Here is a 12875-nt window from a genome sequence, read left to right as displayed (position 1 = left end):
CCGAGAGCAAAGCGCACGCGATGTGGTGGTCGCATTGCGTAGAGTCATGGCGTACGGACGTGCGTCAAGGCTTCCTCCCGACTGGTGTTCGTCCTCTGGAGTTGGGGGTCTCGGCAAGGCTGACATTATTGCACGGGAAACGCGGGGAGTCACGTGACGCGCAAGGCATACGCATAGGAGTCGATGCCTTCCTTTTGGTGTGGGTGCCGTTTGTGGACTGGAACACCTTTAAAATCCCTGGTTGAGCCGTTGACTCGTCCCATCATCCTTCCTCGGTCGATAAATTAGGTACCGCTTTGTTGAGAAGTCACTGTTAGCTATGCACTTTTAAATCGAGATTGAACACTCCTTTCTTTGGAACTGATTTTGTGTCCGGTTTGTTGTCCTTCCCCCGCACCTCCGAGTAGCACGGTTGACTACGTACGGTGCGAAAGAAGTTCACTATAGACACATAATCCCACACAGAGACCCATAGACTCAAACAGAGACCCATCATTTGTCGTCCTTCCTCTGCACCTCCGATTTGCAGGATTGGCTACGTACGGTGCGAAATAAGTGGTTGTCCTACGTATTCTCTCCGCATCCCCCGCCATAGGAACGTGTAATTTCCACAACGGGCTGAGCAGGCTGGTAACCAGGAGGAGATAAACACCAGCGACTCAATGCTCGTGTGAGTAAGAAATCGATTTTAACCCTCCCACCCCACCCCACCCCAACGCTCCGTTTCCCAACGAGACTGGCATTGCGACAACGTGTCGGTCAAGGTCACTTTGGCCAAGGTCAAAGGTTAGGAACCATCGTCAAGCAGCGCAAGGTCACCGGTTTTGTGGAGGTCACAACGGGCCCCGTCATGCTTGTGTGACTTACGCGACCCGTGTGCATTGTGCCGTGGCGCTGGACTTCTTTCGCACCGTACGTAGCCAACCGTGCTAATCGGAGGTGCATGGGGAAGGGTCTGTGGTGATGCCACTGATACCGCTGAGGTGGAAGAGAGTCGGGCCGAGGGCGGGGATCGAATCGAATCGGATTCGGAACAGGTTCGGGTCGAACCTCTCGACTTCTGGATCGCAAGTCCAGCCTGTCAACCAGAATCAGAATATGTATTTATCCCGGAGGAATCCGATGAGCTATGAAGCCCTTTATCGTGAAACCTATCCATTAATCATACTGCCAAACAAAATCAATAACATTATTTTTTTTAAATTAATTATATTGTTGGCTCGGATGTAATAATATTATTATCATTACTGTATTGAAGTTCCAGACCCGTAGTTGTTCTTTTTTTTATAGTCAAGATTTCAGCAACAACAACAACAACAAGCACAAGAAGAGTCATTCTTTTTGCGAATTCGGTAAACAGCCAACATCTTTCAATAACCGCAACGCAGTGCTTCAAGAGCCGCACGCGGCGTCGGAGCCGCCTCCTGGAATAAAGACCAACATTCTGGTAGACAGAGAGAGAGAGAGGCAAAAGACGGAGAGATCTGCATGCAGATATGAGCTACCGTCGGAGGCCGTAGGACTGCGAGGAGGGCTGGGTGCAGATGCAGCACTTGTCGTCGTAGTAAAAAAAACATTTTAAATAATACGTAGAAAACAGAGGGCACATAGACATAGAGTAGGGAGAGAGGGGGTAGAGAGAGAGGGGGGGGGGGTAGAGAGAGAGGGGGTAGAGAGGGAGGGAAGGGGTAAGAAGGAGGAGAGCGGAGCGTGACATCTTTTGTGAAATCTTTCATTAAAAAAAGGAGCGGTGGGGGGGGGGGCACATGCAGCATTGAAGAAACAAACAAAAGAAACCGAAATGATGAACGAAGCAAAGATCCCGACTACACCGAGCATCTTCTTGTTTCCTCTGATCGTAAAAAAAGAAAGAGAGAGAGAATCACCTGGTCACAGCCACGATCCCGTGTCGCAATGTCCCTTTAACCCCCCCTCCCATCTCTGCACTTCCCCTTCAACTCCCCTGTGCCCCACTCAGTGGATGAGTGTGGTAGGTCCAGGTGGGTCAACTGACTCCCACACCACCGCCACCATATGCTGCAATGCGATTCGGCAATCGATGTTATCTCCGAGTCACGGACACGCAAGCGCTTGTTTAGTATTGGCGACAGCCAGAGACGGTCGTCCCCGATGATTCCTATCTGGTTTGTGTAACCGCGGTGAGCTAGGGATTTAATTGGGGCGAGCGATTTAAACTTTAAACTAAACTAAAATTTTGGGTTTGTGGATTTTGCCATGTAGAATACAAAAATAAAAATCATCTTCTTGGTTCTTTCGGTAAAGTCACGTAGAAGGGAAGTAATAAAATAATAAAAATAAAACATAATAAAATAAAATAATGAAATAATATTATTATTATGTTTTATTTTTATTATTTAATTACTTCCCTTCTACGTGACTTTACCGAAAGAACCAAGAAGATGAATCCCTGCAGTCACGAAAGCTTTAAATCGAAAAATAAAAATGTCTGGCTATAGCAAGCGGTAACTCGACGAAGCGGGATTATCACGCGGACATGTATTTAGCAGCCAAATACTTTGAACGCGCGTGGTAATTCTCAGTGTGGCGGGGGAAAATCCCGGAGGACCCGGAGAAAAATTCACGCGGTCGCGTGGAGAGAGAAATTCAAATACGCAGCAGGAGCCAGGGTTGGGAATCGAACCCACGACTTCCTGTACGCCGGGCGCTACGAACCCGCCTCCCCGAGTACGGTCAACACCGGTGAACCGGTCCCAACACAAACACACAAAAAACAAAAAACAAAGATCCACCGTATAATCTTAAAAACCAAAGAATAATCCCCCGTATAGCCTTAACAGACTATTTGGACAAGTGCTGCTAGCGAGCACCTGGAGTTGGGGCCAACACCACGCCCGGCAGCCTTTGTCTCCCTAGTGGCGATGTTTGCACACCGTACCAGGTACTCATTTGAGGCTGAGTCGACCTAGGGGAGGCCCAGGATCGGTTCAGATAATCGTCACTCGTAATGGTTGGCCGTGAGCGGGAATCGAACTCGGGTGCCCACACGTGTGTGTGTGTATGTGCACACGTGACCACACACACGTGTGTGTGGCCACGTGTACACACAACACGTGTGTGTGCACACAACACGTGTATGCACACAACACCTACGTTGCTACATTCTCTTGCATCCTCTCTCCGCCCCGTGTCGCCCCACCGCCTCTCCTCCGCCACCCTCTAACCCCCCCCCCCCTTCTCCCCCCCTCGCTGTCTCCCCTCCCCACCCTCTCTCCCATCTCCCAGTGACAGCTCTGTCGATACAGACCCGAGCGCGGACCTATAACTAATTACTCGGCTGTCGCAGCGTTCACTGCTGCATCGCGTTATGTGACGGCTGCAGGAGTAGCGTGGTTTTGTTACAAGTCCTGCCAAGCCCGACTCTCCCCCCCACCCCTCACCCCCCACCCATCCACCCCCCCCCCCCCCAATTCAACACAACACTCACTCACTCAACCAGCAGCTCACACGAACACGCAGCACGGCACAGCCGCACGTGTCTGCGGAGTTCTAAACGAAGGCAAAGATAGCCTCGTGTTAGCCTTAGGGGCCGTCCATTAATGACGTCACGCAGCTAGGTGGGGGAGGGGGGGTCAGACATTTGTGACGCTGTGTGACGAGGGGGGGGGGTTGAGAAATGTGACGTCACGTAAAAATGCGCAACTTTAAATAAATATAGACAACACGTTCTACTTAAGTAAATAGACTTTTCAATAAATGTTTTCTCCTACATCAGAGTGCAGCGGTAAATTAAATACGCACTATAATGACAAGAGTTTAAAGCGATTTGAAGCACGTTTTATTTTTTTTGAGGGGGGCAAAGCTTTGTGAAGTCATATTTGAGGGGGGGTCTGACTTTTTGTGATGCCGTGTGACGAAGGGGGGAGGGGTCAAAAATCGTCCAAAATCGCGTGACGTCATTTATGGACGGCCCCTTGACACGAGGCTGAGTCGACCTAAGGGAAACACAACAACAACAACAATCGCTGTTCGCCACGGCGCATGTACCAGGCTAGGTGCACTTTTGAGGCCACAGGCACACATAGCCACACGCACACACAAATACAAAGTTCCCATATAGGATTAGCGAACACCTATGAAGGCCGGTGTGGCACACGTGGGGGGGGGGGGGGGGGTTTGTCTCCCTAGTGGCGATGCTTTTACACACCGCACCAGGTACTCATTTGAGGTTGAGTCGACCTAGGGGAAGCCCAGGGCCGGTTCAGATAACCTTCACTGGTGTTGACTGTGAGCGAGAATCGAACTCGGGTGGCCGGGTTCGTAGTGCAGTGCGCTAACCGTTGCACCACCGCTCCCCTTCCATTTCCCACGTCCCACAAACACACACAGCCACCCACACACACAGCCACCCACACACACACAGCAACTCACACGCACAACCACAAAGACAAAAATCCCCCGTATAGCCTTAACAGACTGTAGGGGCAAGTGCTGTTAGCGAGCACCTATGAAGGCCGGCACGGCACACGAGGGGGTGGGTGGCCAGCACCACGCCCGGCCGCCTTTGTATTTCTAGCCAACCGCAAGCACACACACACAACCACACACAACCACCCACACACAGCCACACACACAGCCACCCACACACAGCCACACACACACAGCCACCCACACAATCACTCTCACACAGCCACACACAGAACCACACACACACAGCCACCCACACACACACAGCCACCCACACACACACAGACACACACACAGCCAACCACACACAACCACACACACACAGCCACCCACAACCAACCACACACACACAGCCAACCACACACCCACACACAAACACAAACACACACAACCACACACACACAACCACACACAACCACACACACACAACCACACACAGCCACCCACACACACACAGCCACACACACACAGCCAACCACACACAACCACAAACACACACAGCCACACACACACACACACAGCCAACCACACAACCACACCCACACACAAACACAAACACACACAACCACACACAAACACAAACACACCCACACACAAACACAAACACACACAACCACACACAAACACAAACACACACAGCCACCCACACACACACAGCCACAGCCACACACACACAGCCAACCACACACAACCACAAACACACACAGCCACACACACACAGCCACACACACAATCACATCCACACACAACCACACCCACAGCCAACCACAAAGACAAAGATCCCCCGTATAGCCTTAACAGACTGTAGGGGCAAGTGCTGTTAGCGAGCACTTACACAGCCACACACAATCACACCCACACACAGCCACACGGCACTGTGTGCGCTAGAGACGCGGTAGTTGACCGCTCAAGGACACAGCCACAGACTCGCGACTCGCGGTGCGAGACGCCGCGTGGATGCGCCGGCCCGAGACCTCGCGACCCCAAGTAACAGCGTCAGCGTCGGGGACGAGAGGAGGGGGGGGGGGAGTTGGATGGGGGGGGACGGGGGCATGGGGGGGGGTGAAGGATTGTGTGGGGCAAGAAGAGGTTAAAGCTTTTAAGATGAAATCTTGACTTAAAGCTTAAGTGACTGCAGCACTGGCGGAGCCAGTGGGGGGAGGGGGGGGGCACGGGACCCCCCCCCCCCAATGATCCGATCGAAGTCCCTAATTTCGATCGGATCATTGGGGTTTATTTGTAATAAATCGGCATTTTGCGACCCCCATTGCCACCGTGTAGCATATTGTTACGTGCCATGGACTCTATGAGATGATAGGAGAATAGTCTGAGTCCATAATTGGCAATAAGTAACGGCAAAGCGGTTCTAAGTGACGCACATAATTGTGCGCAGTTGCGTATACAGGACACGACTTCCCTGAAGGCATCAACACCTTCAGCGAGCGCGATGCCGATCACACAACGTGGTTCGAATTCGACCCCTCGATCGATGGCTGCGCCATCGCCACACATGCATCGATTAAAAAGCGGGGGACAACTCCTGACTTACTAACAACTCCTGACGTACTAACAAGTCCTTACTTACTAACAAGTCCTTACTTACTAACAACTCCTTACTTACTAACAACTCCTTACTTACTAACAACTCCTGACTTACTGACAAGTCCTTACTTACTAACAACTCCTGACTTACTAACAACTCCTGACGTACTAACAAGTCCTTACTTACTAACAAGTCCTTACTTACTAACAACTCCTTACTTACTAACAACTCCTTACTTACTAACAACTCCTGACTTACTGACAAGTCCTTACTTACTAACAACTCCTGACTTACTAACAAGTCCTTACCTACTAACAACTCCTGACTTACTGACAAGTCCTTACTTACTAACAACTCCTCTATAATTTTTCATTCCTGGAGGGGATGCCCCCCCCTTACCTGAAAATCCTTGCTCCGCCATTTTGCTGCAGGAATTCATATTATTTGGGTCTTTCGGTAAAGCCACGTAGATAGAAAAATAAATAATAAATAATAAAAATAACAATATCACGACATTCCGATCGCAACGCAAGCAATCGTCATCAGGTGATAAATACAGCGGAAGAGCTGCCGAGGCAGATATTTTTTTCCCCCACGCAACCTCCACCCCACCCCCCCCACCCCCACCTCATTGTCATTGTCGGCGTACGAATCTCCCCCCTCCACGTGATCACGCAACGCCGCTCGGCCTAGTAGGGGGTCAAAGTCAGAGTAAGAAAAACACACACGCACACACAAAACACACAGGACTCATTCGTCGAGGATTTACATGTCGAGTGCAAATCGTCAACGTCTGGAACAATGGCTCTGCATGCGTTTCTACTCTGCCAATGCTGCATCACCAAATAAGAATCATCATCATCATCACCATCACTTGATGACTTCACCGACGTCACCGCCGTCAGCCGGGAAATCCAGGGACAGATTCTGATTTTGGGAGTCGGATCGCGCTCACGATCCGTGATCTCTCCCGGGTGTTACCCCACCCCCCACCACCACGCCCCGCTAACCGAACGCATTGATGTGTTCACCAGCGATCAGCCAGCCATGGTCAATCCACTGCTGGATTAGAAGGCCTCCGCCACCTCTCTTACAATCCGCCCAAGCCCCCTGCACGCGAGCCGATTTCACGGCTCCGTCTCTCTCACGACGGACGTGGAACCCTCCGACGGGTTCAATTCATCTTCTTGGTTCTTTCGGTAAAGTCACGTAGAAGGGAAGTAATAAAATAATAAAAATAAAGCATAATCAAATAATTCTCACGACGTTTCGGCCACAACGCAAGCAGCCGTCCTCAGGTGAAGACCAGGTCTGTCGGGGAGACAGCGTCTGACAGACCTGTTCTTCACCTGAGGACGGCTGCTTGCGTTGTGGCCGAAACGTCGTGAGAATTATTCTATTATGTTTTATTTTTATTATTTTATTACTTCCCTTCTACGTGACTTTACCGAAAGAACCAAGAAGATGAATCCCTGCAGTCACGAAAGCTTTAAAGGGTTCAATGAAGTTCGCCCAAATGGGTCACATTGTATCGATCGCCGATCCATGCTGGTTTAGTTGATCCACAGACTTACATCGATGAGACCCATGGCATTGCGTACAGAGCCATAGAGTTGCATAGAACCCCGCAGGCTTGCGCACACCAAGAGAACCATGTACGTGGACTTAGCTACGCATCCACAGACTTGCCGTTTAGTCGCGGTTCGCTACTAGCGAAATATTAGTTTTGCATTTTGATAGAATTGCACAGACGAGAGACAGGTAGACGTATCAAGATGAACATTAAGGAAACGCTTGTGTTGCAGTCGAAACGTCGTGAGAATTTTATTGTTTTATATTTATTTTATTTTATTATTTCCCTTATACGTGACTTTACCGAAAGAACCAAGAATATAACATTGAAAATTGTTAAACATTTTAAAATTAAAAACTTTTACAATTTTAACAAATTTTAACTAATTTCATAACGTAAAATTCCGAGCAACAATTGTCCATCTTACCTTTCAGAGTTGTTTTGCATTGCTCGCAGGTGAAATGAGGTGCCCAGGATTTGTCTTGATCCCTGACAGGCAAGCTGAAATATGCCTTGTCGGCCTCACACATCTGAGCAGATGCTTCCACAGAGTACTGTTTCGCTCTTGTCTTGATAAATTGGCCGCAGACAGAGCAAAATGCGTCAGCCGGATGCTTGCAGCCTCTTGATGCCATCTCAGATATGTATCCACTTAGGCCGCTGGAACTCAACTGAACTGGTGGGCTTAAGGCCCCTGTAGTTATACTACTACTTATATTACTGGAAAGTTCTACAATGTTCGAGAAGTTACTCCAAGTTTACTCAGCACTGAATCTATCTGGATTGTTCTGTAAAATAGGTAAATTAAAAAATATCACTGTACTGGTCACAAATGCATAGTTAGTGGATAATAATATCCATTGTGTACTTTTGAGGCATAAGCAATTAGGAAATAACACTTACTACCCAGGAACATTTTTTTTTAATTGTTACACAGTGTTATTCTCGTGATTACCCGTGCGTGGTGAGGAGGAGGCTCTGTGTGTACAATGCGCTCTATGAGGCGGATGATGATGATGATGTTGATAATCCAAACACTTGGACTTATTATCTCCGAGTGGTTAAGGATGCCGGTAATTGCAGGGACCGCGCATTTATCTTTCCACATGACTAAATTGGTCAGCAAAAGCGCAGCGGTTTTTGTGTGTGTCTGTGTGTGTAGCAGGGAGGGGTATTGTGTAGCGGTTATCGCTACGCTGTGCTATGAACCTGGCGACCCGAGTTCGATTCCCGCTCACGGCCAACACCAGTGACGATTATCTGAACCGGTCTTGGGCCTCCCCTAGATCGACTCAGCCTCAAATGAGAACCTGGTGCGGTGTGTAGTTAACATCGCCACGAGGGAGACAAAATCGGCCGGGTGTGGTATTGGCCACCCATCCCCTCATGTGCCGTGCCGGCCTTTCATAGGTGCTCGCTAACAGCACTTGCCACTACAGTCTGTTAAGGCTATACGGGGGTAATTTTTTGCGTGTGTGACTGTGTGTGTGTGTGCTCCCTCCCAGTGAGTCACGCTCAATCGCACAGTCTTTACTGGAGAGAGAGAGAGGGGTGGTAGGGAGAGAGGGGGGGTAGGAAGAGACGGGGGGGGGGCGAGGGAGAATGCTAGGGATTGATAATAGCGCGACTGCGGAACGCATTATCTGCTGGGTGAAAATGTCAAATTCGTTTTAGCTCCTCTGACATCAGCGCCGTTTAAGGCTCCGTCTCTTGATGGGAGGTGCAGAGAGACGCACGCTCGCGTCTCTGACCTTCCCGCATTAAAGAGGCGAGCGTGCTGCTGCTACTGCTACTGATGATTGTTATTATGGTGGTGGTGGTAAATGGTGGTGGTAAATGGTGGTGTGGGAAGTGGTAGTGGAGCAGGTAGCGCGCTGCGCTACGAACTCGGCGATGCGAGTTCGATTCCCGCTCGCGGCCAACACCGGTGACAATTATCTGAACCGGTCCTAGACTTCCCCTAGGTCGACTCAGTCTCAAATGAGTACCTGGTGCGGTGTGTAGTTAACATCGCCACGAGGGAGACAAAATCGGCCGGGCGTGGTGTTGGCCACCCACCCCCTCATGTGCCGATGCCGGCCTTCATAGGTGCTGGCTAACAGCACTTGCCCCAACAGTCTGTTAAGGCTATGCGGTGGATCTTTGTCATTGGTGATGATGACGGTGGTGGTGATGATGATAATGGTGTCGCAAATAAATGTGTGAAGATTATGATGGTGCAGATGCATGCAATAATACATGCTAATTATGCAACTAAGCAAATGCGTGATGATACTGATGATCATGCATATTTGATATGGTGCTGATAATGACGATGATGGTATCATCATACTAACATAATTGACAGATGCACCACCACAAACACACACAAAGACACACACAAAGACACACACAAAGACACACACTACCGCTACACTACCGCTACACTACCGCTCCCCCCCCCCCCCCACACACACGTTCACACACGTACATACGTACACACACACGTACACACACGTACACACGTACACACACGCTGGTCGCTCTGTCGAGAGCTCTCGTTCGGTCCCGGCTTTTGTGGGGAGACCCGAACGGACAGAGAGACAGAGAGACAAAGAGACAAAGAGACAGAGAGACAGACAGAGAGACAGACAGAGAGAGACAGAGAGAGACAGAGAGACAGAGTCTCATCAGTTACACGGCTCCCTGTGCCCGAATATCTCTCTCTGCCACTCTGTCGCTCTGATTCTCAGTTGGACTCACTGTGTGTGTCTCTCTCTTTTCTATTTTTCTATTCTGTATTTTCTCTTTTTTTAGATTTTTTTTCTATTCATTTTTTTGCGTTCATTTTTCCCCCCACATTTTTTTGCTTTTTCTATGTTATTTAGTTTTTGTATGAGTCTCCTTTGTTTTCCCATTCTCCCTTTCTCCGCCCTCCCTCCCTACTTCTGTGCGTGTCTCTCTGTGGGTCTCTCTCCGTGTCGTTCTCTCCCTATCTCTCTCTCTCTGTGTCACTGTGTTTGTGTCTCTATCTTTCGGAGTGATTCTCCCCGCGTGTGTGTGTGTGTGTCTCTCTCTCTCTCGACACACACATATAAATAGTCTCCGTCTCTCTTGCTCGACATCGATTCCTCCTCATCACTCTCCTTATTCCCATCTCTCAATCACGTCTCTTTCTCTCCGCATCTTTCATTCTCCCCGTCACCGACACTCTCCATATTTCTCTCTCTCTCTCTCTCCGTCTCGCACTGTCTCCATATTTAACTCTCTCGCTCTCTCAAACGTTCACTCTCCATTTACCCTTCTCTCCATCTCTCACGCCCCATCACTTTCGCATGTCACTCTCTCTCTTACGCTCCCTCCATCTCTCTCTCTCTGCGACCATCCCTCTATCGTTCACACCACAACCACGTGACTTTTCTTTTGTATTGTGCGCGGTGCTTTCAGCGCCATAGCGCGTCGATTTGTAACGTTTGTTTTCTTTTGTTTGCTGGTGACTGTATTTCATATTGAAATCGCCTCCAGTGCTTTTGCTGCTGGCGGCAATAAAAGTTGTTTAAAAGTCAAAAGTCTATCGTTCATCCTCGTTCTCTCGATCACTCTCTCTCTCTCTGACACCACCCACCGTCTCCTTTCATCTTTAGCTCCCCTCGTCGCTACCCCTCTCCCCACCTCCCATCTCCATCGAGATCCGTCACTCTCCCCGATGTACTTCTTCACTTTCTCCCACTCTCCTCACCATCTCTATACCCTTCTCTCGACGTCTCTCCCCTCTCTTCCCATGTCGCCATCTCCCTCCGATCTCCCTCCTCTCTCTCCATCTCCCCCCTCAGTCGCATATCTCCATCACTCCTGCAATGCTGATGAAATTACGCATTTACCGAAGGCCATGTTGGTAGTGGTGGTGGCCATTTCTCCATTGGCATTCATAATGGCAATGGAGGTTATCATCAGATCCTCAAAATGGGTTGCTGGTGGACAGCGAGTCGACTCTGGTTTTCGCCTCCCTCCACTCAGAGCCTACATGGACGACATTACAACATTGACCACCACTGTCCCATGCACCAGGAGACTGCTCAGAAAACTCGAGGAGAACATCAGCTGGGCCCGTATGAAGATTAAACCATCCAAGTCACGCAGCATCTCGATTGTGAAGGGACTACTCTGTGACCTGAAATTCTTCATCGGAGATGACCAAATCCCAACAGTGTCTGAGCAGCCGGTAAAAAGCCTTGGAAGGTGGTATGATGCAAGCCTGAAGGACAACGACCAGGTGCAACAGCTGCGCAAAGACATCAGTAGTAGCCTACAGTCCATCGACAACACCCAGCTACCTGGAAAGTTAAAGGCCTGGTGTCTGCAGTTTGGTCTCCTACCCCGGGTGTTGTGGCCCCTAGCAGTGTATGAGGTTCCAATCTCAACAGTGGAGAAGATGGAAAGAGGAGCCACGAGCTACTTAAAGAAGTGGCTCGGAGTTCCACGATGCCTTACCACCATAGGCCTCTATGGAGATGGTGTCCTCAAGCTGCCCCTCACCAGTCTAACCGAGGAATTCAAGTGTGCAAAGACCAGGCTCCAGATGACACTGAATGAATCTCGAGACCCAGTGGTGAGCAACAACGCGCCGACCTTGGCAACTGGGCGCAAATGGAGGCCAGGAAAAGCAGTCCAGGAGGCAACAGCAGCCCTCAGACATGCTGACATTGTGGGTCATGTTCAGAAAGGGAGAGGAGGCCTTGGGCTAACTAGCCGTGCTGCTTGGAGTAAGGCCACTGCACCAGAGCGGCGGAAGATGGTAGTGCAGGAAGTACGCCATCAGGAGGAGGCTGCAAGGTGGGCCAAGGCAGTCTCTCTTACCAAACAAGGACAGTGGACTCGATGGGACAGTGTGGAGAAGAGGAAGATCAGCTGGAAGGATCTGTGGGCCATGGAAGCGAGGCGGTTGAGCTTTTCCATCAGAGCAACATATGACATTCTTCCAACACCAGTTAATCTTCACCAATGGTATGGTGAAGATCCGGACTGTGCCCTCTGTTCCATGCCAGCCAACCTCAGGCACATTCTCACAGGGTGTAAAACAAGCCTCACCCAAGGACGCTACACTTGGCGTCACAACCAAGTCCTTAAAAACCTTGCGTCTGCCCTGGAGGACAAGCGAGCTGCCACCAACTCCCTACCACCCCCAGCAGCATCACACCCCTTACGGACGACCTTTGTCCGCGAAGGGGCTAAACCACCGAAGAGTGGCTCTACACCAATAGAGCGAGACCAGCTGCGCTTGGCCCGCGACTGGAAAATGCTAGCTGACATTGGCCGGCAATTGTGTTTCCTCCG

The sequence above is a fragment of the Lethenteron reissneri genome, chromosome 28, assembly GCF_015708825.2.
Source record: "Lethenteron reissneri isolate LAM-NWPU_2019-01 chromosome 28, ASM1570882v1, whole genome shotgun sequence".
In the NCBI taxonomy this organism is placed as follows: Eukaryota; Metazoa; Chordata; class Hyperoartia; order Petromyzontiformes; family Petromyzontidae; genus Lethenteron; species Lethenteron reissneri.
Note: the sequence above shows the minus strand (reverse complement) of the source record.